The sequence below is a fragment of the Xiphophorus couchianus genome, chromosome 23 (genome assembly GCF_001444195.1).
Source record: "Xiphophorus couchianus chromosome 23, X_couchianus-1.0, whole genome shotgun sequence".
Classification (NCBI taxonomy): domain Eukaryota; kingdom Metazoa; phylum Chordata; class Actinopteri; order Cyprinodontiformes; family Poeciliidae; genus Xiphophorus; species Xiphophorus couchianus.
The window spans coordinates 28849410-28872194 of record NC_040250.1 but is presented as its reverse complement, the minus strand read 5'-3'; the positions used below and the strand labels follow the sequence as shown (position 1 = coordinate 28872194).

At 46.6% G+C, this 22785-nt stretch overlaps 21 non-coding genes across 21 annotated transcripts; all 21 read right to left on the bottom strand.

The window, feature by feature from the left end:
• Positions 1-4049: 4049 nt before the first annotated feature.
• On the bottom strand, positions 4050-4121 carry trnae-uuc (transfer RNA glutamic acid (anticodon UUC)). The gene has a single exon. It is a non-coding gene; the product is annotated as a tRNA-Glu (tRNA).
• A 629-nt stretch (positions 4122-4750) lies between these two features.
• On the bottom strand, positions 4751-4822 carry trnae-cuc (transfer RNA glutamic acid (anticodon CUC)). The gene has a single exon. It is a non-coding gene; the product is annotated as a tRNA-Glu (tRNA).
• A 2486-nt stretch (positions 4823-7308) lies between these two features.
• On the bottom strand, positions 7309-7380 carry trnae-uuc (transfer RNA glutamic acid (anticodon UUC)). The gene has a single exon. It is a non-coding gene; the product is annotated as a tRNA-Glu (tRNA).
• Positions 7381-8010: 630 nt separating this feature from the next.
• On the bottom strand, positions 8011-8082 carry trnae-uuc (transfer RNA glutamic acid (anticodon UUC)). The gene has a single exon. It is a non-coding gene; the product is annotated as a tRNA-Glu (tRNA).
• A 404-nt stretch (positions 8083-8486) lies between these two features.
• trnae-cuc (transfer RNA glutamic acid (anticodon CUC)) lies at positions 8487-8558 on the bottom strand. Its single transcript has one exon. It is a non-coding gene; the product is annotated as a tRNA-Glu (tRNA).
• A 632-nt stretch (positions 8559-9190) lies between these two features.
• Positions 9191-9262, bottom strand: trnae-uuc (transfer RNA glutamic acid (anticodon UUC)). The gene has a single exon. It is a non-coding gene; the product is annotated as a tRNA-Glu (tRNA).
• A 404-nt stretch (positions 9263-9666) lies between these two features.
• trnae-cuc (transfer RNA glutamic acid (anticodon CUC)) lies at positions 9667-9738 on the bottom strand. The gene has a single exon. It is a non-coding gene; the product is annotated as a tRNA-Glu (tRNA).
• A 1985-nt stretch (positions 9739-11723) lies between these two features.
• trnae-cuc (transfer RNA glutamic acid (anticodon CUC)) lies at positions 11724-11795 on the bottom strand. Its single transcript has one exon. It is a non-coding gene; the product is annotated as a tRNA-Glu (tRNA).
• A 273-nt stretch (positions 11796-12068) lies between these two features.
• Positions 12069-12140, bottom strand: trnae-cuc (transfer RNA glutamic acid (anticodon CUC)). The gene has a single exon. It is a non-coding gene; the product is annotated as a tRNA-Glu (tRNA).
• Positions 12141-12769: 629 nt separating this feature from the next.
• Positions 12770-12841, bottom strand: trnae-uuc (transfer RNA glutamic acid (anticodon UUC)). The gene has a single exon. It is a non-coding gene; the product is annotated as a tRNA-Glu (tRNA).
• A 272-nt stretch (positions 12842-13113) lies between these two features.
• trnae-uuc (transfer RNA glutamic acid (anticodon UUC)) lies at positions 13114-13185 on the bottom strand. The gene has a single exon. It is a non-coding gene; the product is annotated as a tRNA-Glu (tRNA).
• A 404-nt stretch (positions 13186-13589) lies between these two features.
• trnae-cuc (transfer RNA glutamic acid (anticodon CUC)) lies at positions 13590-13661 on the bottom strand. Its single transcript has one exon. It is a non-coding gene; the product is annotated as a tRNA-Glu (tRNA).
• Positions 13662-14987: 1326 nt separating this feature from the next.
• Positions 14988-15059, bottom strand: trnae-uuc (transfer RNA glutamic acid (anticodon UUC)). The gene has a single exon. It is a non-coding gene; the product is annotated as a tRNA-Glu (tRNA).
• A 1231-nt stretch (positions 15060-16290) lies between these two features.
• On the bottom strand, positions 16291-16362 carry trnae-cuc (transfer RNA glutamic acid (anticodon CUC)). Its single transcript has one exon. It is a non-coding gene; the product is annotated as a tRNA-Glu (tRNA).
• Positions 16363-16994: 632 nt separating this feature from the next.
• Positions 16995-17066, bottom strand: trnak-uuu (transfer RNA lysine (anticodon UUU)). The gene has a single exon. It is a non-coding gene; the product is annotated as a tRNA-Lys (tRNA).
• Positions 17067-17871: 805 nt separating this feature from the next.
• trnae-uuc (transfer RNA glutamic acid (anticodon UUC)) lies at positions 17872-17943 on the bottom strand. The gene has a single exon. It is a non-coding gene; the product is annotated as a tRNA-Glu (tRNA).
• Positions 17944-20748: 2805 nt separating this feature from the next.
• On the bottom strand, positions 20749-20820 carry trnae-cuc (transfer RNA glutamic acid (anticodon CUC)). The gene has a single exon. It is a non-coding gene; the product is annotated as a tRNA-Glu (tRNA).
• Positions 20821-21093: 273 nt separating this feature from the next.
• Positions 21094-21165, bottom strand: trnae-cuc (transfer RNA glutamic acid (anticodon CUC)). Its single transcript has one exon. It is a non-coding gene; the product is annotated as a tRNA-Glu (tRNA).
• A 629-nt stretch (positions 21166-21794) lies between these two features.
• On the bottom strand, positions 21795-21866 carry trnae-uuc (transfer RNA glutamic acid (anticodon UUC)). The gene has a single exon. It is a non-coding gene; the product is annotated as a tRNA-Glu (tRNA).
• A 272-nt stretch (positions 21867-22138) lies between these two features.
• On the bottom strand, positions 22139-22210 carry trnae-uuc (transfer RNA glutamic acid (anticodon UUC)). The gene has a single exon. It is a non-coding gene; the product is annotated as a tRNA-Glu (tRNA).
• Positions 22211-22614: 404 nt separating this feature from the next.
• Positions 22615-22686, bottom strand: trnae-cuc (transfer RNA glutamic acid (anticodon CUC)). Its single transcript has one exon. It is a non-coding gene; the product is annotated as a tRNA-Glu (tRNA).
• Positions 22687-22785: the final 99 nt, after the last annotated feature.

The window sequence follows — 22785 nt, the reverse complement described above, 5'->3', positions numbered from 1 at the left end:
AGTCCGATCACCTGTCCCTGCATTTAATTCCAGCTTATGCCCCCCTCAGGAAAACTGCTCCAACCATCACCAAAACCATCAAATCCTGCCCCGAGGATGCGACACAGCAGCTGCAGGACTGTTTCGACAGGACAAACTGGGATGTTTTTGAACATCAGGACCTGGAGGTTTTTACAGACAGTGTACGCCCCTCCATGCTGCTCTGTCACATCTGGAGCAGCAGGGGAGCTATGTGCGGATGCTCTTTGTAGACTACAGCTCTGTTTTTAATACCATCCTCCCTCACAGACTGGTGGACGAATTGGGGAACCTGGGCCTCCCTCACTCCACCTGCATGTGGATTCTGAGCTTACTGACCAACCGACAGCAGAGAGTTAGGGTGGGAAAACATACATCCACTGCCCTCAGCCTTAGTACTGGCTCTCCACAGGGCTGTGTGCTGAGCCCCCTGCTCTATTGTCTGTACACATACGACTGCACCCCTGCCCACCACAGCAACACCATCATCAAGTTTGTTGATGACACCACAGTGGTGGGGCTCATCTCAGGAGGCGACGAGTCCGCCTAAAGGGGAGAGGTGGAGCAGCTGTTGCAGTGGTGCAGGGAGAACAATCTGCTCCTCAACAACTCAAAGACAAAAGAACTCATAATAGATTACAGGAGGAATAAAACGGACATTACACCACTAACCATTGAGGGAAAATGTGTGGAGAGGGTAGCTGATTTCCGTTTCCTGGGGGTCCACATTGAGCAGGGCCTCACATGGAACATGAACACCTTCGAGCTGATAAAAAAGGCCCAGCAAAGACTGTACTTCCTGAGGGTTCTCAGGAGGAACAACATCAAGGAGAAGCTGCTGGTGTCCTTCTACAAGTGCTCCATAGAGAGCATACTGACCTACTGTACCTGCGTATGGTATAACAGTAGCACTACGGCTCAAAGGAAAGCTCTCCAAAGGGTTGTGAATACAACCCAAAAAATCATTGGCTGCCCTCTCCCCTCACTGGAGGATCTGCACAGCGACCGCTGTCTAAGAAAAGCACAACACATCACAAAGGACACTTCTCACCCCGGACATTCTCTGTTCACACTGCTGCCTTCAGGCAGAAGATACAGAGCAATCAGAACAAGAACCAACCGTCTCAGAGACAGTTTCTACCCGATAGCAATAACAAAACTAAATGCAATCAAAAACAACCATTAATCATCATGAATGATGTACGTGAGAATGTGGCTATTCTTATTTATTAGTTTTTTTGTTTTGTTTTGTTTTTTTACCAGTTATTTGTTAATTCTTACATTGTGTGTGAATTGTGAGACAGTTATTTTTTTGTTTTTAAGCATATGCACTGACTGATGGCACCTTTTAAATTTTGTTGTTCTTGTGACAATGACAATAAAGATTTATCTCTCTCTATCTCTCATCTCTATGATTAGAGAACTAGAAAAGGTTCAACAGTCTGATAATGACGGCTGGTTCTATTTTTGGTTCGGTTCTGGGAACGACTATGGAACCTCTGGAGATGATTAGACAAGAAAGGATTCTTAATAAAATCATGGGAATTATGGACATCCCTGACCATCCTCTTCATGAGACTGTTTTGAGAAATCAGAGTATCTTCAGTCAGAGACTTCTTCAGTTCTGCTGTAATACAGACCGCTACACGAGATTCTTCTTCTTGGCAACAGCCATCACTATCTGTAACACCTTGTTGAAGACTTTGAATTAATAAGCTACAACAACATTTAATTTTCCTTTGGAATCAATAAAGTATTTTTGAAGTTGATTTCCAGTTGGTCATGTTTAGGCTTAACACCAATTAAAAACCTTCATCCATCCTCCTGTGCACAATGGCTGAAACTCACTCTTATGGAGAGAAATTGTCTGGGATCAACCCAGACATGGACAATTCTCAAACAGTTGTCAAACACTAGAAACTTGATTGACTCATAGAGACAATCTAATTTGGAGGAATGCAGAGAGCTGGGAAGTGCCTTGTGAAGACCTTAAGTGCAGCATTTGCTCTAAAGGGAAAATGGGACATGTGCCATGAAACATATACAGGCTTGGTGAAATGAAACAAATATATTTTGAACCTCAACAAACGTGACAAAAACAATTACATGCATCTGGAGGGAGAAAGTAAAATAGCTGATCATACCCTGCAACTGTTACCCAGGCGATCATGATGCATAAGAAGTCAACACTCCCTCTTAACATATAATGGAAGCAGCTAATTACAAGCAACATAGTGAGTCAAGAGTCCTTGACAACGAGGGTTTTTTTTGCTATTGAGGTCTCAGGATGCAGTAAACCGCTCCACTGAAACTGAAACAAAATCATGGGAAGCAGGTAGGATAGCTTTAAGGTGTGAGGCATGGATAGTGTGGCTACAGATACATATGTTATTATAAATTTGGCTTCTCTAATGCATGGGAGATAGTGTGTTGTGTGCTCCCGGTGACAGCCGTGAATGTGAGTCACACTGGTGCAAATGTGACTAATAATAGATTGCTAAGAAGAGACCATAAGCATGTTTGTGAGTCTGTGAAGCTTGCAAAAGATCTTTGACGATGAATACCTACAGGGCTTAAAAGACAATATGAGAAAATGGGGCAGGTGAAAAAAAAGTGTTTTTTCCCTGACCAGGAATCAAATCCAGGCCGAGGCAGTGAGAGCGCCTAATCCTAACCACTAGACCATCAGGGACCTTTGCAACTCTGTTAAGCTAGCAAAAGATCTTTGATGATGAATACAAAGACATGATCAAAACAATGGGGAGGGTTAAAAAGAAGTGTACTTTCCCTGGCCAGGGACTGAACCCTAGCCACAGCAGTGAAAGCACTGAATCCTGACCACTAGACCAACAGGGATGTTTGTGAGTCTGTGAAGCTTGCAAAAGATCTTTGACGATGAATACCTTGACTGCTTTATAGACACATTCAAAAGAAAGGTGCAGATGAAATAAAAGTGGACCTTCAATTACCGGGAATCGAAGCCAAGCCGCGGCGGAGAGAGTACCGAATCCTATGTTTTTAGCTAAGAAAAGATCTTTGACGATGAATACATAGAGTGCTTTATAGACATGATCAAAACAAAGGTGCAGATGGAAGAGAAGTGGACCTTCCCTGACTGGGAATCGAAACCAAGCTGGTGAGAGTGCCGAATCCTAACCACTAGACCAGGGGTCTCAAACTCCAGTCATCGAGGGCCTCAGACCTACAGTTTTTAGATGTGCCACAGGTACAAAACACTGGAATGAAATTGCTTAATTACCTCCTCCTTGTGTAGATCAGTTCTCCGAGCTAATGACCTAATTATTCCGTTCAGGTGTGGTGCAGCAGAGGAACGTCTAAAAGTTGCAGGACTGAGGCCCTCGAGGACTGGAGTTTCAGACCCCTGCACTAGACCATCAGGGACCTTTGTGACTGTTTGTAGCTAAGAAAAGTTCTTTGACGATGAATACATAGAGTGCTTTAAAGACATGATCAAAACAATGGGGCAAGTGAAAAAAAGGGGTTTTTCCCTGATCAGGAATTGAACCAGGGACATAGCAGTGAGCGCAGCGAATCCTGACAACTGGACCGTCAGGGAATTCTGTGTCTTTGAGTCTTTAGCAAAAGGATTTTGACCACAAATACCTCGGATGTTTTAAAGTCATACTCAGAAAATGGGGCTGGTGAAAAATAACTGGATTTTCCCTGACCGGGAATCGAACCCAGGACGCGGCAGTGAGAGCGACGAATCCTGACCACTAGACCATCAGTGAATTTTGTGTGTTTGAGTCTTTAGCAAAAGGATTTTGACCATAAATACCTCGAATGCTATAAAGTCATACTGAGGAAATGGGGCTGGTGAAAAATAACTGGTTTTTCCCTGACCAGGCATCGGACCACGGCCGCGGCGGTGAGAGCGCTGAATCCTATACACTAGACCATCACTGACCTTTGTGTGTCTGCAAAGCTTGCAAAACCTGTTTGACAATGAATACGTTGACTGCTTTACAAAGACGAGCAAAGCAAATGCGCAGATGAAATAGAAGTGGACCTTGCCTGACTGGGAATCGAAGCCAGGCCGCGGCGGTGAAAGCGCCGAATCCTGACCACTAGACCATCAGGGAATTTTGTGTCTTTGAGTCTTTAGCAAAAGGATTTTGACCATAAATACCTCGAATGCTTTAAAGTCATACTCAGAAAATGGGGCTGGTGAAAAATAACTGGTTTTTCCCTGACCGGGAATTGAAGCCAGGCCGCGGCAGTGAGAGCGCCGAATCCTGACCACTAGACCATCAGGGAATTTTGTGTCTTTGAGTCTTTAGCAAAAGGATTTTGACCATAAATACCTCGAATGCTTTAAAGTCATACTCAGAAAATGGGGCTGGTGAAAAATAACTGGTTTTTCCCTGACCGGGAATTGAAGCCAGGCCGCAGCAGTGAGAGCGCCGAATCCTGACCACTAGACCATCAGGGAACTCCGTGTGTTTGATTCTTTAGCAAAAGGATTTTGACCATAAATACCTCCAATGCTTTACAGTCATACTCAGAAAATGGGGCTGGTGAAAAATAATTGGTTTTTCTCTGACCGGGAATCGGACCCCGGACGCGGCGGTGGGAGCGCTGAATCCTATACACTAGACCATCACTGACCTTTGTGTGTCTGCAAAGCTTGTAAGAGGTGTTTGACAATGAATACCTTGACTGCTTTATAGACACGATCAAAATAAAGGTGCAGATGAAATACAAGTGGACCTTCCCTGACCGGGAATCGAACCCAGGCCGCGGCGGTGAGAGCGCCGAATCCTGACCACTAGACCATCAGGGAATTTTGTGTCTTCGAGTGTTTAGCAAAAGGATTTTGACCATAAATACCTCGAATGCTTTAAAGTCATACTCAGAAAATGGGGCTGGTGAAAAATAACTGGTTTTTCCCTGTCCGGGAATTGAAGCCAGGCCGCGGCGGTGAGAGCGCCGAATCCTGACCGCTAGATCATCAGGGAATTTTGTGTCTTTAAGTCTTTAGCAAAAGGATTTTGACCATAAATACCTCGAATGCTTTAAAGTCATACTCAGAAAATGGGGCTGGTGAAAAATAATTGGTTTTTCTCTGACCGGGAATCGGACCCCGGCCACGGCGGTGAGAGCGCTGAATCCTATACACTAGACCATCACTGACCTTTGTGTGTCTGTAAAGCTTGTCAGAGGTGTTTGACAATGAATACCTCGACTGCTTTATAGACACGATCAAAATAAAGGTGCAGATGAAATAGAAGTGGACCTTCCCTGACCGGGAATCGAACCCAGGCCGCGGCGGTGAAAGCACCGAATACAGACAATTAGACCATCAGGGAATTTTGTGTCTTTGAGCCTTTAGCAAAAGGATTTTGACCATAAATACCTCGAATGCTTTAAAGTCATACTCAGAAAATGGGGCTGGTGAAAAATAACTGGTTTTTCCCTGACCGGGAATTGAAGCCAGGCCGCTGCGGTGAGAGCGCTGAATCCTATACACTAGACCATCACTGACCTTTGTGTGTCTGCAAAGCTTGCCAAAGGTGTTTGACAATGAATACCTTGACTGCTTTATAGAAACGATCAAAGAAAAGGTGCAGATGAAATACAAGTGGACCTTCCCTGAGCGGGAATCGAACACAGGCCGCGGCTGCAAAGCTTGCAAAAGGTGTTCGACAATGAATACGTTGACTGCTTTATAGAAACGATCAAAGAAAAGGTGCAGATGAAATACAAGTGGACCTTCCCTGACCGGGAATCGAACCCAGGCCGCGGCTGCATCCAGCCATCCATCCATCCATTTTCTGTTCACCCTTGTCCCTAATGGGGTCGGGAGGGTTGCTGGTGCCCATCTCCAGCTACGTTCCGGGCGAGAGGCGGGGTACACCCTGGATAGGTCGCCAGTCTGTCGCAGGGCGCCGCGGCTGCAAAGCTTGCAAAAGGTGTTCGACAATGAATACGTTGACTCCATCCATCTATCCATCCATCCATCCATCTTCTTCCGCTTATCCGAGGTCGGGTCGCGGGGGTAGCAGCTTCAGAAGGGAGGCCCAGACTTCCCTCTCCCCGGCCACTTCTTCTAGCTCCTCCGGGGGAATCCCGAGGCGTTCCCAGGCCAGCCGAGAGACATAGTCCCTCCAGCGTGTCCTGGGTCTTCCCCGGGGCCTCCTCCCGGTGGGACGTGCCCGGAACACCTCACCAGGGAGGCATCCAGGAGGCATCCTGACCAGATGCCCAAGCCACCTCAACTGGCTCCTCTCGATGTGAAGGAGCAGCGGCTCTACTCTGAGTCCCTCCCGGATGACTGAGCTTCTCACCCTATCTCTAAGGGAGAGCCCAGCCACCCTACGGAGAAAACCCATTTCGGCCGCTTGTATCCGCGATCTCGTTCTTTCGGTCATGACCCAAAGCTCATGACCATAGATGAGGGTGGGAACGTAGATCGACCGGTAAATCGAGAGCCTCGCTTTTTGGCTCAGCTCTCTCTTCACCACGACGGACCGGTACAGCGCCCGCTTGACAGCAGACGCTGCGCCAATCCGCCTGTCGATCTCCCGCTCCCTTCTTCCCCCATTCGTGAACAAGATCCCGAGATACTTAAACTCCTCCACTTGGGGCAGGACACCCCCCCTGACCCGGAGAAGGCACTCTACCCTTTTCCGGCTCAAGACCATGGCCTCGGATTTGGAGGCACTGATCCCCATCCCGGCCGCTTCACACTCGGCTGCGAACCGATCCAGCGAGAGCTGCAGATCACGATCTGATGAAGCCAAAAGGACCACATCGTCTGCGAAAAGCAGAGATGAGATCCTAAGGCCACCAAATCGGATCCCCTCAACACCTTGGCTGCGCCTAGAAATTCTGTCCATAAAAGTGATGAACAGAATCGGTGACAAAGGGCAGCCCTGGCGGAGTCCAACTCTCACCGGAAACGAGCCCGACTTACTGCCGGCAATGCGGACCAGACTCTGACACCGGTCATACAGGGACCTGACAGCCCGTATCAAAGGGCCCGGTACCCCATACTCCCGGAGAACCCCCCACAGGGCTCCCCGAGGGACACGGTCGAACGCCTTCTCCAAGTCCACAAAACACATGTAGACTGGTTGGGCGAACTCCCATGCACCCTCCAGGACCCTGCTGAGGGTGTAGAGCTGGTCCAGTGTTCCACGACCAGGACGAAAACCACGCTGCTCTTCCTGAATCCGAGGTTCGACTATCCGACGGACCCTCCTCGAATACGTTGACTGCTTTATAGAAACGATCAAAGCAAAGGTGCAGATGAAATAGAAGAGGACCTTCCCTGACCGGGAATCGAACCCAGGCCACGGCGGTGAAAGCGCCGAATCCTGACCACTAGACCATCAGGGAATTTTGTGTCTTTGAGTCTTTAGCAAAAGGATTTTGACCATAAATACATCGAATGCTTTAAAGTCATACTCAGAAAATGGGGCTGGTGAAAAATAACTGGTTATTCCCTGACCGGGAATCGGACACCGGCCGCGGCGGTGAGAGCGCTGAATCCTAAACACTAGACCACCACTGACTTTTGTGTGTCTGCAAAGCTTGTAAGAGGTGTTCGACAATGAATACGTTGACTGCTTTATAGAAACGATCATAGCAAAGGTCCAGATGAAATAGAAATGGACCTTCCCTGTCCGGCAATCGAACCCAGGCCGCGGCGAGCAGAGCGCGGAATCCTGACCACTAGACCATCAGGGAATTTTGTGTCTTTGAGTCTTTAGCAAAAGGATTTTGACCATAAATACCTCGAATGCTTTAAAGTCATACTCAGAAAATGGGGCTGGAGAAAAATAACTGGTTTTTCCCTGACCGGTAATCGGACACCGGCCGCGGCGGTGAGAGCGCTGAATCGTATAAACTAGACCATCACTGACCTTTGTGTGTCTGCAAAGCTTGTAAGAGGTGTTTGACAATGAATACCTTGACTGCTTTATAGACACGATCAAAATGAAGGTGCAGACGAAATAGAAGTGGACCTTCCGTGACCGGGAATCGAACCCAGGCCGCGGCGGTGAAAGCGCCGAATCCTGCCCGCTAGACCATCAGGGAATTTTGTGTCTTTGAGTCTTTAGCAAAAGGATTTTGACCATAAATACCTCGAATGCTTTAAAGTCATACTCAGAAAATGGGGCTGGTGAAAAATAATTGGTGTTTCTCTGACCGGGAATCAGACCCCGGCCGCGGCGCAGAGAGTGCTGTATCCTATACACTAGACCATCACTGACCTTTGTGTGTCTGCAAAGCTTGCAAAAGGTGTTCGACAATGAATACGTTGACTGCTTTATAGAAACGATCAAAGCAAAGGAGCAGATGAAATAGAAGTGGACCTTCCCTGACCGGGAATCGAACCCAGGCCGCGGCTGCAAAGCTTGCAAAAGGTGTTCGACAATGAATACGTCAACTGCTTTATAGAAACGATCAAAGAAAAGGTGCAGATGAAATACAAGTGGACCTTCCCTGACCGGGAATCGAACCCAGGCCGCGGCGGTGAGATCGCCGAATCCTGACCACTAGACCATCAGGGAATTTTGTGTCTTTGAGTCTTTAGCAAAAGGATTTTGACCATAAATACATCGAATGCTTTAAAGTCATACTCAGAAAATGGGGCTGGTGAAAAAAAATTGGTTTTTCTCTGACCGGGAATCGGACACCCGGCCGCGGCGGTGAGAGCGCTGAATCCTATACACTAGACCATCACTGACCTTTGTGTGTCTGCAAAGCTTGTAAGAGGTGTTTGACAATGAATACCTTGACTGCTTTATAGAAACGATCAAAGCAAAGGTCCAGATGAAATAGAAATGGACCTTCCCTGTCCGGCAATCGAACCCAGGCCGCGGAGAGGAGAGCGCCGAATCCTGACCACTAGACCATCAGGGAATTTTGTGTCTTTGAGTCTTTAGCAAAAGGATTTTGACCATAAATACCTCGAAGGCTTTAAAGTCATACTCAGAAAATGGGGCTGGTGAAAAATAACTGGTTTTTCCCTGACCGGTAATCGGACACCCGGCCGCGGCGGTGAGAGCGCTGAATCCTATACACTAGACCATCACTGACCTTTGTGTGTCTGCAAAGCTTGTAAGAGGTGTTTGACAATGAATACCTTGACTGCTTTATAGACACGATCAAAACGAAGGTGCAGATGAAATAGAAGTGGACCTTCCCTGACCGGGAATCGAACCCAGGCCGCGGCGGTGAAAGCGCCGAATCCTGACCACTAGACCATCAGGGAATTTTGTGTCTTTGAGTCTTTAGCAAAAGGATTTTGACCATAAATACCTCGAATGCTTTAAAGTCATACTCAGAAAATGGGGCTGGTGAAAAATAATTGGTTTTTCTCTGACCGGGAATCAGACCCCGGCCGCGGCGCTGAGAGTGCTGTATCCTATACACTAGACCATCACTGACCTTTGTGTGTCTGCAAAGCTTGCAAAAGGTGTTCGACAATGAATACGTTGACTGCTTTATAGAAACGATCAAAGCAAAGGAGCAGATGAAATAGAAGTGGACCTTCCCTGACCGGGAATCGAACCCAGGCCGCGGCTGCAAAGCTTGCAAAAGGTGTTCGACAATGAATACGTCAACTGCTTTATAGAAACGATCAAAGAAAAGGTGCAGATGAAATACAAGTGGACCTTCCCTGACCGGGAATCGAACCCAGGCCGCGGCGGTGAGAGCGCCGAATCCTGACCACTAGACCATCAGGGAATTTTGTGTCTTTGAGTCTTTAGCAAAAGGATTTTGACCATAAATACATCAAATGCTTTAAAGTCATACTCAGAAAATGGGGCTGGTGAAAAAAAATTGGTTTTTCTCTGACCGGGAATCGGACACCCGGCCGCGGCGGTGAGAGCGCTGAATCCTATACACTAGACCATCACTGACCTTTGTGTGTCTGCAAAGATTGCAAAAGGTGTTTGACAATGAATACGTTGACTGCTTTATAGAAACGATCAAAGCAAAGGTCCAGATGAAATAGAAATGGACCTTCCCTGTCCGGCAATCGAACCCAGGCCGCGGCGAGGAGAGCGCCGAATCCTGACCACTAGACCATCAGGGAATTTTGTGTCTTTGAGTCTTTAGCAAAAGGATTTTGACCACAAATACCACGAATGCTTTAAAGTCATACTCAGAAAATGGGGCTGTGAAAAATAATTGGTTTTTCTCTGACCTGGAATCGGAACCCGGCCACGGCGGTGAGAGCGCTGAATCCTGACCACTAGACCATCAGGGAATTTTGTTTCTTTGAGTCTTGAGCAAAAGGATTTTGACCATAAATACCTCGAATGCTTTAAAGTCATACTCAGAAAATGGGGCTGGTGAAAAATAATTGTTTTTTCTCTGACCGGGAATCGGACACCGGGCACGGCGGTGAGAGCGCTGAATCCTATACACTAGACCATCACTGACCTTTGTGTGTCTGCAAAGATTGCAAAAGGTGTTTGACAATGAATACGTTGACTGCTTTATAGAAACGATCATAGCAAAGGTCCAGATGAAATAGAAATGGACCTTCCCTGTCCGGCAATCGAACCCAGGCCGCGGCGAGCAGAGCGCGGAATCCTGACCACTAGACCATCAGGGAATTTTGTGTCTTTGAGTCTTTAGCAAAAGGATTTTGACCATAAATACCTCGAATGCTTTAAAGTCATACTCAGAAAATGGGGCTGGAGAAAAATAACTGGTTTTTCCCTGACCGGTAATCGGACACCGGCCGCGGCGGTGAGAGCGCTGAATCGTATAAACTAGACCATCACTGACCTTTGTGTGTCTGCAAAGCTTGTAAGAGGTGTTCGACAATGAATACGTTGACTGCTTTATAGAAACGATCAAAGAAAAGGTGCAGATGAAATACAAGTGGACCTTCCCTGACCCGGAATCGATCCGAGGCCGCGGCGGTGAGAGCGCCGAATCCTTACCACTAGACCATCAGGGAATTTTGTGTCTTCGAGTGTTTAGCAAAAGGATTTTGACCATAAATACATCGAATGCTTTAAAGTCATACTCAGAAAATGGGGCTGGTGAAAAATAACTGGTTATTACCTTACCGGGAATCGGACACCCGGCCGCGGCGGTGAGAGCGCTGAATCCTATACACTAGACCATCACTGACCTTTGTGTGTCTGCAAAGCTTGTAAGAGGTGTTTGACAATGAATACCTTGACTGCTTTATAGACACGATCAAAATAAAGGTGCAGATGAAATAGAAGTGGACCTTGCCTGACCCGGAATCGAACCCAGGCCGCGGGGGTGAAAGCGCCGAATCCTGACCGCTAGACCATCAGGGAACTTTGTGTGTTTGAGTCTTTAGCAAAAGGATTTTGACCATAAAAACCTCGAATGCTTTAAAGTCATACTCAGAAAATGGGGCTGGTGAAAATTAACTGGTTATTACCTTACCGGGAATCGGACACCCGGCCGCGGCGGTGAGAGCGCTGAATCCTATACACTAGACCATCACTGACCTTTGTGTGTCTGCAAAGCTTGTAAGAGGTGTTTGACAATGAATACCTTGACTGCTTTATAGAAACGATCAAAATAAAGGTGCAGATGAAATAGAAGTGGACCTTCACTGAGCGGGAATCGAACCCAGGCCGCGGCTGCAAAGCTTGCAAAAGGTGTTCGACAATGAATACGTTGACTGCTTTATAGAAACGATCAAAGCAAAGGTGCAGATGAAATACAAGTGGACCTTCCCTGACCGGGAATCGAACCCAGGCCGCGGCGGTGAGAGCGCCGAATCCTGACCACTAGACCATCAGGGAATTTTGTGTCTTTGAGTCTTTAGCAAAAGGATTTTGACCATAAATACCTCGAATGCTTTAAAGTCATACTCAGAAAATGGGGCTGGTGAAAAATAACTGGTTTTTCCCTGACTGGGAATCGGACCCCGGCGGTGAGAGCGCTGAATCCTATACACTAGACCATCACTGACCTTTGTGTGTCTGCAAAGCTTGTAAGAGGTGTTTGACAATGAATACCTTGACTGCTTTATAGACACGATCAAAATAAAGGTGCAGATGAAATAGAAGTGGACCTTCCCTGACCGGGAATCGAACCCAGGCTGCGGCGGTGAGAGCGCCGAATCCTGACCACTAGACCATCAGGGAATTTTGTGTCTTCGAGTGTTTAGCAAAAGGATTTTGACCACAAATACCTCGAATGTTTTAAAGTCATACTCAAAAAATGGGGCTGTGAAAAATAATTGGTTTTTCCCTGACAGGGAATCGGACCCCTGCCGCGGCGGTGAGAGCGCTGAATCCTATACACTAGACCATCACTGACCTTTGTGTGTCTGCAAAGATTGCAAAAGGTGTTTGACAATGAATACGTTGACTGCTTTATAGAAACGATCAAAGCAAAGGTCCAGATGAAATAGAAATGGCCCTTCCCTGTCCGGCAATCGAACCCAGGCCGCGGCGAGGAGAGCGCCGAATCCTGACCACTAGACCATCAGGGAATTTTGTGTCTTTGAGTCTTTAGCAAAAGGATTTTGACCATAAATACCTCGAATGATTTAAAGTCATACTCAGAAAATGGGGCTGGTGAAGAATAACTGGTTTTTCCCTGACCGGTAATCGGACACCGGCCGCGGCGGTGAGAGCGCTGAATCCTATAAACTAGACCATCACTGACCTTTGTGTGTCTGCAAAGCTTGTAAGAGGTGTTTGACAATGAATACCTTGACTGCTTTATAGACACGATCAAAATAAAGGTGCAGATGAAATAGAAGTGGACCTTCCCTGACCGGGAATCGAACCCAGGCCGCGGCGGTGAAAGCGCCGAATCCTGACCACTAGACCATCAGGGAATTTTGTGTCTTTGAGTCTTTAGCAAAAGGATTTTGACCACAAATACCTCAAATGCTTTAAAGTCATACTCAGAAAATGGGGCTGTGAAAAATAATTGGTTTTTCTCTGACCGGGAATCGGACCCCGGCGGTGAGAGCGCTGAATCCTATAAACTAGACCATCACTGACCTTTGTGTGTCTGCAAAGCTTGTAAGAGGTGTTTGACAATGAATACCTTGACTGCTTTATAGACACGATCAAAATGAAGGTGCAGATGAAATAGAAGTGGACCTTCCCTGACCGGGAATCGAACCCAGGCCGCGGCGGTGAAAGCGCCGAATCCTGACCACTAGACCATCAGGGAATTTTGTGTCTTTGAGTCTTTAGCAATAGGATTTTGACCATAAATACCTCGAATGCTTTAAAGTCATACTCAGAAAATGGGGCTGGAGAAAAATAACTGATTTTTCCCTGACCGGTAATCGGACACCGGCCGCGGCGGTGAGAGCGCTGAATCGTATAAACAAGACCATCACTGACCTTTGTGTGTCTGCAAAGCTTGTAAGAGGTGTTTGACAATGAATACCTTGACTGCTTTATGGAAACGATCAAAGCAAAGGAGCAGATGAAATAGAAGTGGACCTTCCCTGACCGGGAATCGAACCCAGGACGCGGCTGCAAAGCTTGCAAAAGGTGTTCGACAATGAATACGTCGACTGCTTTATAGAAACGATCAAAGAAAAGGTGCAGATGAAATACAAGTGGACCTTCCCTGACCGGGAATCGAACCCAGGCTGCGGCGGTGAGAGCGCCGAATCCTGACCACTAGACCATCAGGGAATTTTGTGTCTTTGAGTCTTTAGCAAAAGGATTTTGACAATAAATACATCGAATGCTTTAAAGTCATACTCAGAAAATGGGGCTGGTGAAAAAAAATTGGTTTTTCTCTGACCGGGAATCGGACACCCGGCCGCGAGAGCGCTGAATCCTATACACTAGACCATCACTGACATTTGTGTGTCTGCAAAGCTTGTAAGAGGTGTTTGACAATGAATACCTTGACTGCTTTATAGAAACGATCAAAGCAAAGGTCCAGATGAAATAGAAATGGACCTTCCCTGTCCGGCAATCGAACCCAGGCCGCGGAGAGGAGAGCGCCGAATCCTGACCACTAGACCATCAGGGAATTTTGTTTCTTTGAGTCTTTAGCAAAAGGATTTTGACCATAAATACCTCGAATGCTTTAAAGTCATACTCAGAAAATGGGGCTGGTGAAAAATAACTGGTTTTTCCCTGACCGGTAATCGGACACCCGGCCGCGGCGGTGAGAGCGCTGAATCCTATACACTAGACCATCACTGACCTTTGTGTGTCTGCAAAGCTTGTAAGAGGTGTTTGACAATGAATACCTTGACTGCTTTATAGACACGATCAAAGCAAAGGTCCAGATGAAATAGAAATGGACCTTCCCTGTCCGGCAATCGAACCCAGGCCGCGGCGAGGAGAGCGCCGAATCCTGACCACTAGACCATCAGGGAATTTTGTGTCTTTGAGTCTTTAGCAAAAGGATTTTGACCACAAATACCTCGAATGCTTTAAAGTCATACTCAGAAAATGGGGCTGTGAAAAATAATTGGTTTTTCTCTGACCGGGAATCGGACCCCGGCCACGGCGGTGAGAGCGCTGAATCTTGACCACTAGACCATCAGGGAATTTTGTTTCTTTGAGTCTTTAGCAAAAGGATTTTGACCATAAATACCTCGAATGCTTTAAAGTCATACTCAGAAAATGGGGCTGGTGAAAAATAATTGTTTTTTCTCTGACCGGGAATCGGACACCGGGCGCGGCGAGGAGAGCGCCGAATCCTGACCACTAGACCATCAGGGAATTTTGTGTCTTTGAGTCTTTAGCAAAAGGATTTTGACCATAAATACCTCGAATGCTTTAAAGACATACTCAGAAAATGGGGCTGGAGAAAAATAACTGGTTTTTCCCTGACCGGTAATCGGACACCGGCCGCGGCGGTGAGAGCGCTGAATCCTATAAACTAGACCATCACTGACCTTTGTGTGTCTGCAAAGCTTGTAAGAGGTGTTTGACAATGAATACCTTGACTGCTTTATAGACACGATCAAAATGAAGGTGCAGATGAAATAGAAGTGGACCTTCCCTGACCGGGAATCGAACCCAGGGCGCGGCGGTGAAAGCGCCGACTCCTGACCACTAGACCATCAGGGAATTTTGTGTCTTTGAGTCTTTAGCAAAAGGATTTTGACCATAAATACCTCGAATGCTTTAAAGTCATACTCAGAAAATGGGGCTGGTGAAAAATAATTGGTTTTTCTCTGACCGGGAATCAGACCCCGGCCACGGCGCTGAGAGTGCTGTATCCTATACACTAGACCATCACTGACCTTTGTGTGTCTGCAAAGCTTGCAAAAGGTGTTCGACAATGAATACGTTGACTGCTTTATAGAAACGATCAAAGCAAAGGAGCAGATGAAATAGAAGTGGACCTTCCCTGACCGGGAATCGAACCCAGGCCGCGGCTGCAAAGCTTGCAAAAGGTGTTCGACAATGAATACGTCGACTGCTTTATAGAAACGATCAAAGAAAAGGTGCAGATGAAATACAAGTGGACATTCCCTGACCGGGAATCGAACCAAGGCCGCGGCGGTGAGAGCGCTGAATCCTGACCACTAGACCATCAGGGAATTTTGTTTCTTTGAGTCTTTAGCAAAAGGATTTTGACCATAAATACCTCGAATGCTTTAAAGTCATACTCAGAAAATGGGGCTGGTGAAAAATAATTGTTTTTTCTCTGACCGGGAATCAGACACCGGGCGCGGCGGTGAGAGCGCTGAATCCTATACACTAGACCATCACTGACCTTTGTGTGTCTGCAAAGATTGCAAAAGGTGTTTGACAATGAATACGTTGACTGCTTTATAGAAACGATCAAAGCAAAGGTCCAGATGAAATAGAAATGGACCTTCCCTGTCCGGCAATCGAACCCAGGCCGCGGCGAGGAGAGCGCCGAATCCTGACCACTAGACCATCAGGGAATTTTGTGTCTTTGAGTCTTTAGCAAAAGGATTTTGACCATAAATACCTCGAATGCTTTAAAGTCATACTCAGAAAATGGGGCTGGAGAAAAATAACTGGTTTTTCCCTGACCGGTAATCGGACACCGGCCGCGGCGGTGAGAGCGCTGAATCCTATAAACTAGACCATCACTGACCTTTGTGTGTCTGCAAAGCTTGTAAGAGGTGTTTGACAATGAATACGTTGACTGCTTTATAGAAACGATCAAAGAAAAGGTGCAGATGAAATACAAGTGGACATTCGCTGACCGGGAATCGAACCCAGGCCGCGGCTGCAAAGCTTGCAAAAGGTGTTCGACAATGAATACGTCGACTGCTTTATAGAAACGATCAAAGAAAAGGTGCAGATGAAATACAAGTGGACATTCGCTGACTGGGAATCGAACCCAGGCCGCGGCGGTGAGAGCGCCGAATCCTGACCACTAGACCATCAGGGAATTTTGTGTCTTTGAGTCTTTAGCAAAAGGATTTTGACCATAAATACCTCGAATGCTTTAAAGTCATACTCAGAAAATGGGGCTGGTGAAAAAAAATTGATTTTTCTCTGACCGGGAATCGGACACCCGGCCGCGGCGGTGAGAGCGCTGAATCCTATACACTAGACCATCACTGACCTTTGTGTGTCTGCAAAGCTTGTAAGAGGTGTTTGAGAATGAATACCTTGACTGCTTTATAGAAACGATCAAAGCAAAGGTCCAGATGAAATAGAAATGGATCTTCCCTGTCCGGCAATCGAACCCAGGCCGCGGAGAGGAGAGCGCCGAATCCTGACCACTAGACCATCAGGGAATTTTGTGTCTTTGAGTCTTTAGCAAAAGGATTTTGACCATAAATACCTCGAATGCTTTAAAGTCATACTCAGAAAATGGGGCTGGTGAAAAATAACTGGTTTTTCCCTGACCGGTAATCGGACACCCGGCCGCGGCGGTGAGAGCGCTGAATCCTATACACTAGACCATCACTGACCTTTGTGTGTCTGCAAAGCTTGTAAGAGGTGTTTGACAATGAATACCTTGACTGCTTTATAGACACGATCAAAATAAAGGTGCAGATGAAATAGAAGTGGACCTTCCCTGACCGGGAATCGAACCCAGGCCACGGCGGTAAAAGCGCCGAATCCTGACCACTAGACCATCAGGGAATTTTGTGTCTTAGACTCTTTAGCAAAAGGATTTTGACCACAAATACCTCGAATGCTTTAAAGTCATACTCAGAAAATGGGGCTGGTGAAAAATAATTGGTTTTTCTCTGACCGGGAATCGGACCCCGGCCACGGCGGTGAGAGCGCTGAATCCTGACCACTAGACCATCAGGGAATTTTGTTTCTTTGAGTCTTTAGCAAAAGGATTTTGACCATAAATACCTCGAATGCTTTAAAGTCATACTCAGAAAATGGGGCTGGTGAAAAATAATTGTTTTTTCTCTGACCGGGAATCGGACACCGGGCGCGGCGGTGAGAGCGCTGAATCCTATACACTAGACCATCACTGACCTCTGTGTGTCTGCAAAGATTGCAAAAGGTGTTTGACAATGAATACGTTGACTGCTTTATAGAAACGATCAAAGCAAAGGTCCAGATGAAATAGAAATGGACCTTCCCTGTCCGGCAATCGAACCCAGGCCGCGGCGAAGAGAGCGCCGAATCCTGACCACTAGACCATCAGGGAATTTTGTGTCCTTGAGTTTTTAGCAAAAGGATTTTGACCATAAATACCTCGAATGCTTTAAAGTCATACTCAGAAAATGGGGCTGGAGAAAAATAACTGGTTTTTCCCTGACCGGTAATCGGACACCGGCCGCGGCGGTGAGAGCGCTGAATCGTATAAACTAGACCATCACTGACCTTTGTGTGTCTGCAAAGCTTGTAAGAGGTGTTTGACAATGAATACCTTGACTGCTTTATAGACACGATCAAAATGAAGGTGCAGATGAAATAGAAGTGGACCTTCCCTGACCGGGAATCGAACACAGGTCGCGGCGGTGAAAGCGCCGAATCCTGACCACTAGACCATCAAGGAATTTTGTGTCTTTGAGTCTTTAGCAAAAGGATTTTGACCATAAATACCTTGAATGCTTTAAAGTCATACTCAGAAAATGGGGCTGGCGAAAAATAACTGGTTTCTTCCTGACCGGGAATTGAAGCCAGGCCACGGCGGTGAGAGCGCTGAATCCTGACCACTAGACCATCAGGGAATTTTGTGTCTTTGAGTCTTTAGCAAAAGGATTTTGACCATAAATACCTCGAATGCTTTAAAGTCATACTCAGAAAATGGGGCTGGTGAAAAATAAATGGTTTTTCTCTGACCGGGAATCAGACCCCGGCCGCGGCGCTGAGAGTGCTGTATCCTATACAGTAGACCATCACTGACCTTTGTGTGTCTGCAAAGCTTGCAAAAGGTGTTCGACAATGAATACGTTGACTGCTTTATAGAAACGATCAAAGCAAAGGAGCAGATGAAATAGAAGTGGACCTTCCCTGACCGGGAATCGAACCCAGGCCGCGGCTGCAAAGCTTGCAAAAGGTGTTCGACAATGAATACGTCGACTGCTTTATAGAAACGATCAAAGAAAAGGTGCAGATGAAATACAAGTGGACATTCGCTGACCGGGAATCGAACCCAGGCCGCGGCGGTGAGAGCGCCGAATCCTGACCACTAAACCATCAGGGAATTTTGTGTCTTTGAGTCTTTAGCAAAAGGATTTTGACCATAAATACCTCGAATGCTTTAAAGTCATACTCAGAAAATGGGGCTGGTGAAAAAAAATTGATTTTTCTCTGACCGGGAATCGGACACCCGGCCGCGGCGGTGAGAGCGCTGAATCCTATACACTAGACCATCACTGACCTTTGTGTGTCTGCAAAGCTTGTAAGAGGTGTTTGAGAATGAATACCTTGACTGCTTTATAGAAACGATCAAAGCAAAGGTCCAGATGAAATAGAAATGGACCTTCCCTGTCCGGCAATCGAACCCAGGCCGCGGAGAGGAGAGCGCCGAATCCTGACCACTAGACCATCAGGGAATTTTGTGTCTTTGAGTCTTTAGCAAAAGGATTTTGACCATAAATACCTCGAATGCTTTAAAGTCATACTCAGAAAATGGGGCTGGTGAAAAATAATTGGTTTTTCTCTGACCGGGAATTGAAGCAAGGCCGCGGCGGTGAGAGCGCCGAATCCTGACCGCCAGACCATCAGGGAATTTTGTGTCTTAGACTCTTTAGCAAAAGGATTTTGACCACAAATACCTCGAATGCTTTAAAGTCATACTCAGAAAATGGGGCTGGTGAAAAATAATTGGTTTTTCTCTGACCGGGAATCGGACCCCGGCCACGGCGGTGAGAGCGCTGAATCCTGACCACTAGACCATCAGGGAATTTTGTTTCTTTGAGTCTTTAGCAAAAGGATTTTGACCATAAATACCTCGAATGCTTTAAAGTCATACTCAGAAAATGGGGCTGGTGAAAAATAACTGGTTTTTCCCTGACTGGGAATCGGACCCCGGCGGTGAGAGCGCTGAATCCTATACACTAGACCATCACTGACCTTTGTGTGTCTGCAAAGCTTGTAAGAGGTGTTTGACAATGAATACCTTGACTGCTTTATAGACACGATCAAAATAAAGGTGCAGATGAAATAGAAGTGGACCTTCCCTGACCGGGAATCGAACACAGGCCGTGGCGGTGAAAGCGCCGAATCCTGACCACTAGACCATCAGGGTCTTTGTGTCCTTGAGCCTTTAGCAAAAGGATTTTGACCATAAATACCTCGAATGCTTTAAAGTCATACTCAGAAAATGGGGCTGGTGAAAAATAACTGGTTTTTCCCTGACCGGGAATCGGACACCCGGCCGCGGCGGTGAGAGCACTGAATCCTATACACTAGACCATCACTGACCTTTGTGTGTCTGCAAAGCTTGCAAAAGGTGTTCGACAATGAATACGTTGACTGCTTTATAGAAACGATCAAAGCAAAGGAGCAGATGAAATAGAAGTGGACCTTCCTGACCGGGAATCGAACATAGGCCGCGGCTGCAAAGCTTGCAAAAGGTGTTCGACAATGAATACGTTGACTGCTTTATAGAAACGATCAAAGAAAAGGTGCAGATGAAATACAAGTGGACCTTCCCTGACCCGGAATCGATCCGAGGCCGCGGCGGTGAGAGCGCCGAATCCTTACCACTAGACCATCAGGGAATTTTGTGTCTTCGAGTGTTTAGCAAAAGGATTTTGACCATAAATACATCGAATGCTTTAAAGTCATACTCAGAAAATGGGGCTGGTGAAAAATAACTGGTTATTACCTTACCGGGAATCGGACACCCGGCCGCGGCGGTGAGAGCGCTGAATCCTATACACTAGACCATCACTGACCTTTGTGTGTCTGCAAAGCTTGTAAGAGGTGTTTGACAATGAATACCTTGACTGCTTTATAGACACGATCAAAATAAAGGTGCAGATGAAATAGAAGTGGACCTTGCCTGACCCGGAATCGAACCCAGGCCGCGGGGGTGAAAGCGCCGAATCCTGACCGCTAGACCATCAGGGAACTTTGTGTGTTTGAGTCTTTAGCAAAAGGATTTTGACCATAAAAACCTCGAATGCTTTAAAGTCATACTCAGAAAATGGGGCTGGTGAAAATTAACTGGTTATTACCTTACCGGGAATCGGACACGCGGCCGCGGCGGTGAGAGCGCTGAATCCTATACACTAGACCATCACTGACCTTTGTGTGTCTGCAAAGCTTGTAAGAGGTGTTTGACAATGAATACCTTGACTGCTTTATAGAAACGATCAAAATAAAGGTGCAGATGAAATACAAGTGGACCTTCCCTGACCGGGAATCGAACCCAGGCCGCGGCGGTGAGAGCGCCGAATCCTGACCACTAGACCATCAGGGAATTTTGTGTCTTCGAGTGTTTAGCAAAAGGATTTTGACCATAAATACCTCGAATGCTTTAAAGTCATACTCAGAAAATGGGGCTGGTGAAAAATAACTGGTTTTTCCCTGACTGGGAATCGGACCCCGGCGGTGAGAGCGCTGAATCCTATACACTAGACCATCACTGACCTTTGTGTGTCTGCAAAGCTTGTAAGAGGTGTTTGACAATGAATACCTTGACTGCTTTATAGACACGATCAAAATAAAGGTGCAGATGAAATAGAAGTGGACCTTCCCTGACCGGGAATCGAACCCAGGCTGCGGCGGTGAGAGCGCCGAATCCTGACCACTAGACCATCAGGGAATTTTGTGTCTTCGAGTGTTTAGCAAAAGGATTTTGACCACAAATACCTCGAATGTTTTAAAGTCATACTCAAAAAATGGGGCTGTGAAAAATAATTGGTTTTTCCCTGACAGGGAATCGGACCCCTGCCGCGGCGGTGAGAGCGCTGAATCCTATACACTAGACCATCACTGACCTTTGTGTGTCTGCAAAGATTGCAAAAGGTGTTTGACAATGAATACGTTGACTGCTTTATAGAAACGATCAAAGCAAAGGTCCAGATGAAATAGAAATGGCCCTTCCCTGTCCGGCAATCGAACCCAGGCCGCGGCGAGGAGAGCGCCGAATCCTGACCACTAGACCATCAGGGAATTTTGTGTCTTTGAGTCTTTAGCAAAAGGATTTTGACCATAAATACCTCGAATGATTTAAAGTCATACTCAGAAAATGGGGCTGGTGAAGAATAACTGGTTTTTCCCTGACCGGTAATCGGACACCGGCCGCGGCGGTGAGAGCGCTGAATCCTATAAACTAGACCATCACTGACCTTTGTGTGTCTGCAAAGCTTGTAAGAGGTGTTTGACAATGAATACCTTGACTGCTTTATAGACACGATCAAAATAAAGGTGCAGATGAAATAGAAGTGGACCTTCCCTGACCGGGAATCGAACCCAGGCCGCGGCGGTGAAAGCGCCGAATCCTGACCACTAGACCATCAGGGAATTTTGTGTCTTTGAGTCTTTAGCAAAAGGATTTTGACCACAAATACCTCAAATGCTTTAAAGTCATACTCAGAAAATGGGGCTGTGAAAAATAATTGGTTTTTCTCTGACCGGGAATCGGACCCCGGCGGTGAGAGCGCTGAATCCTATAAACTAGACCATCACTGACCTTTGTGTGTCTGCAAAGCTTGTAAGAGGTGTTTGACAATGAATACCTTGACTGCTTTATAGACACGATCAAAATGAAGGTGCAGATGAAATAGAAGTGGACCTTCCCTGACCGGGAATCGAACCCAGGCCGCGGCGGTGAAAGCGCCGAATCCTGACCACTAGACCATCAGGGAATTTTGTGTCTTTGAGTCTTTAGCAATAGGATTTTGACCATAAATACCTCGAATGCTTTAAAGTCATACTCAGAAAATGGGGCTGGAGAAAAATAACTGATTTTTCCCTGACCGGTAATCGGACACCGGCCGCGGCGGTGAGAGCGCTGAATCGTATAAACAAGACCATCACTGACCTTTGTGTGTCTGCAAAGCTTGTAAGAGGTGTTTGACAATGAATACCTTGACTGCTTTATGGAAACGATCAAAGCAAAGGAGCAGATGAAATAGAAGTGGACCTTCCCTGACCGGGAATCGAACCCAGGACGCGGCTGCAAAGCTTGCAAAAGGTGTTCGACAATGAATACGTCGACTGCTTTATAGAAACGATCAAAGAAAAGGTGCAGATGAAATACAAGTGGACCTTCCCTGACCGGGAATCGAACCCAGGCTGCGGCGGTGAGAGCGCCGAATCCTGACCACTAGACCATCAGGGAATTTTGTGTCTTTGAGTCTTTAGCAAAAGGATTTTGACAATAAATACATCGAATGCTTTAAAGTCATACTCAGAAAATGGGGCTGGTGAAAAAAAATTG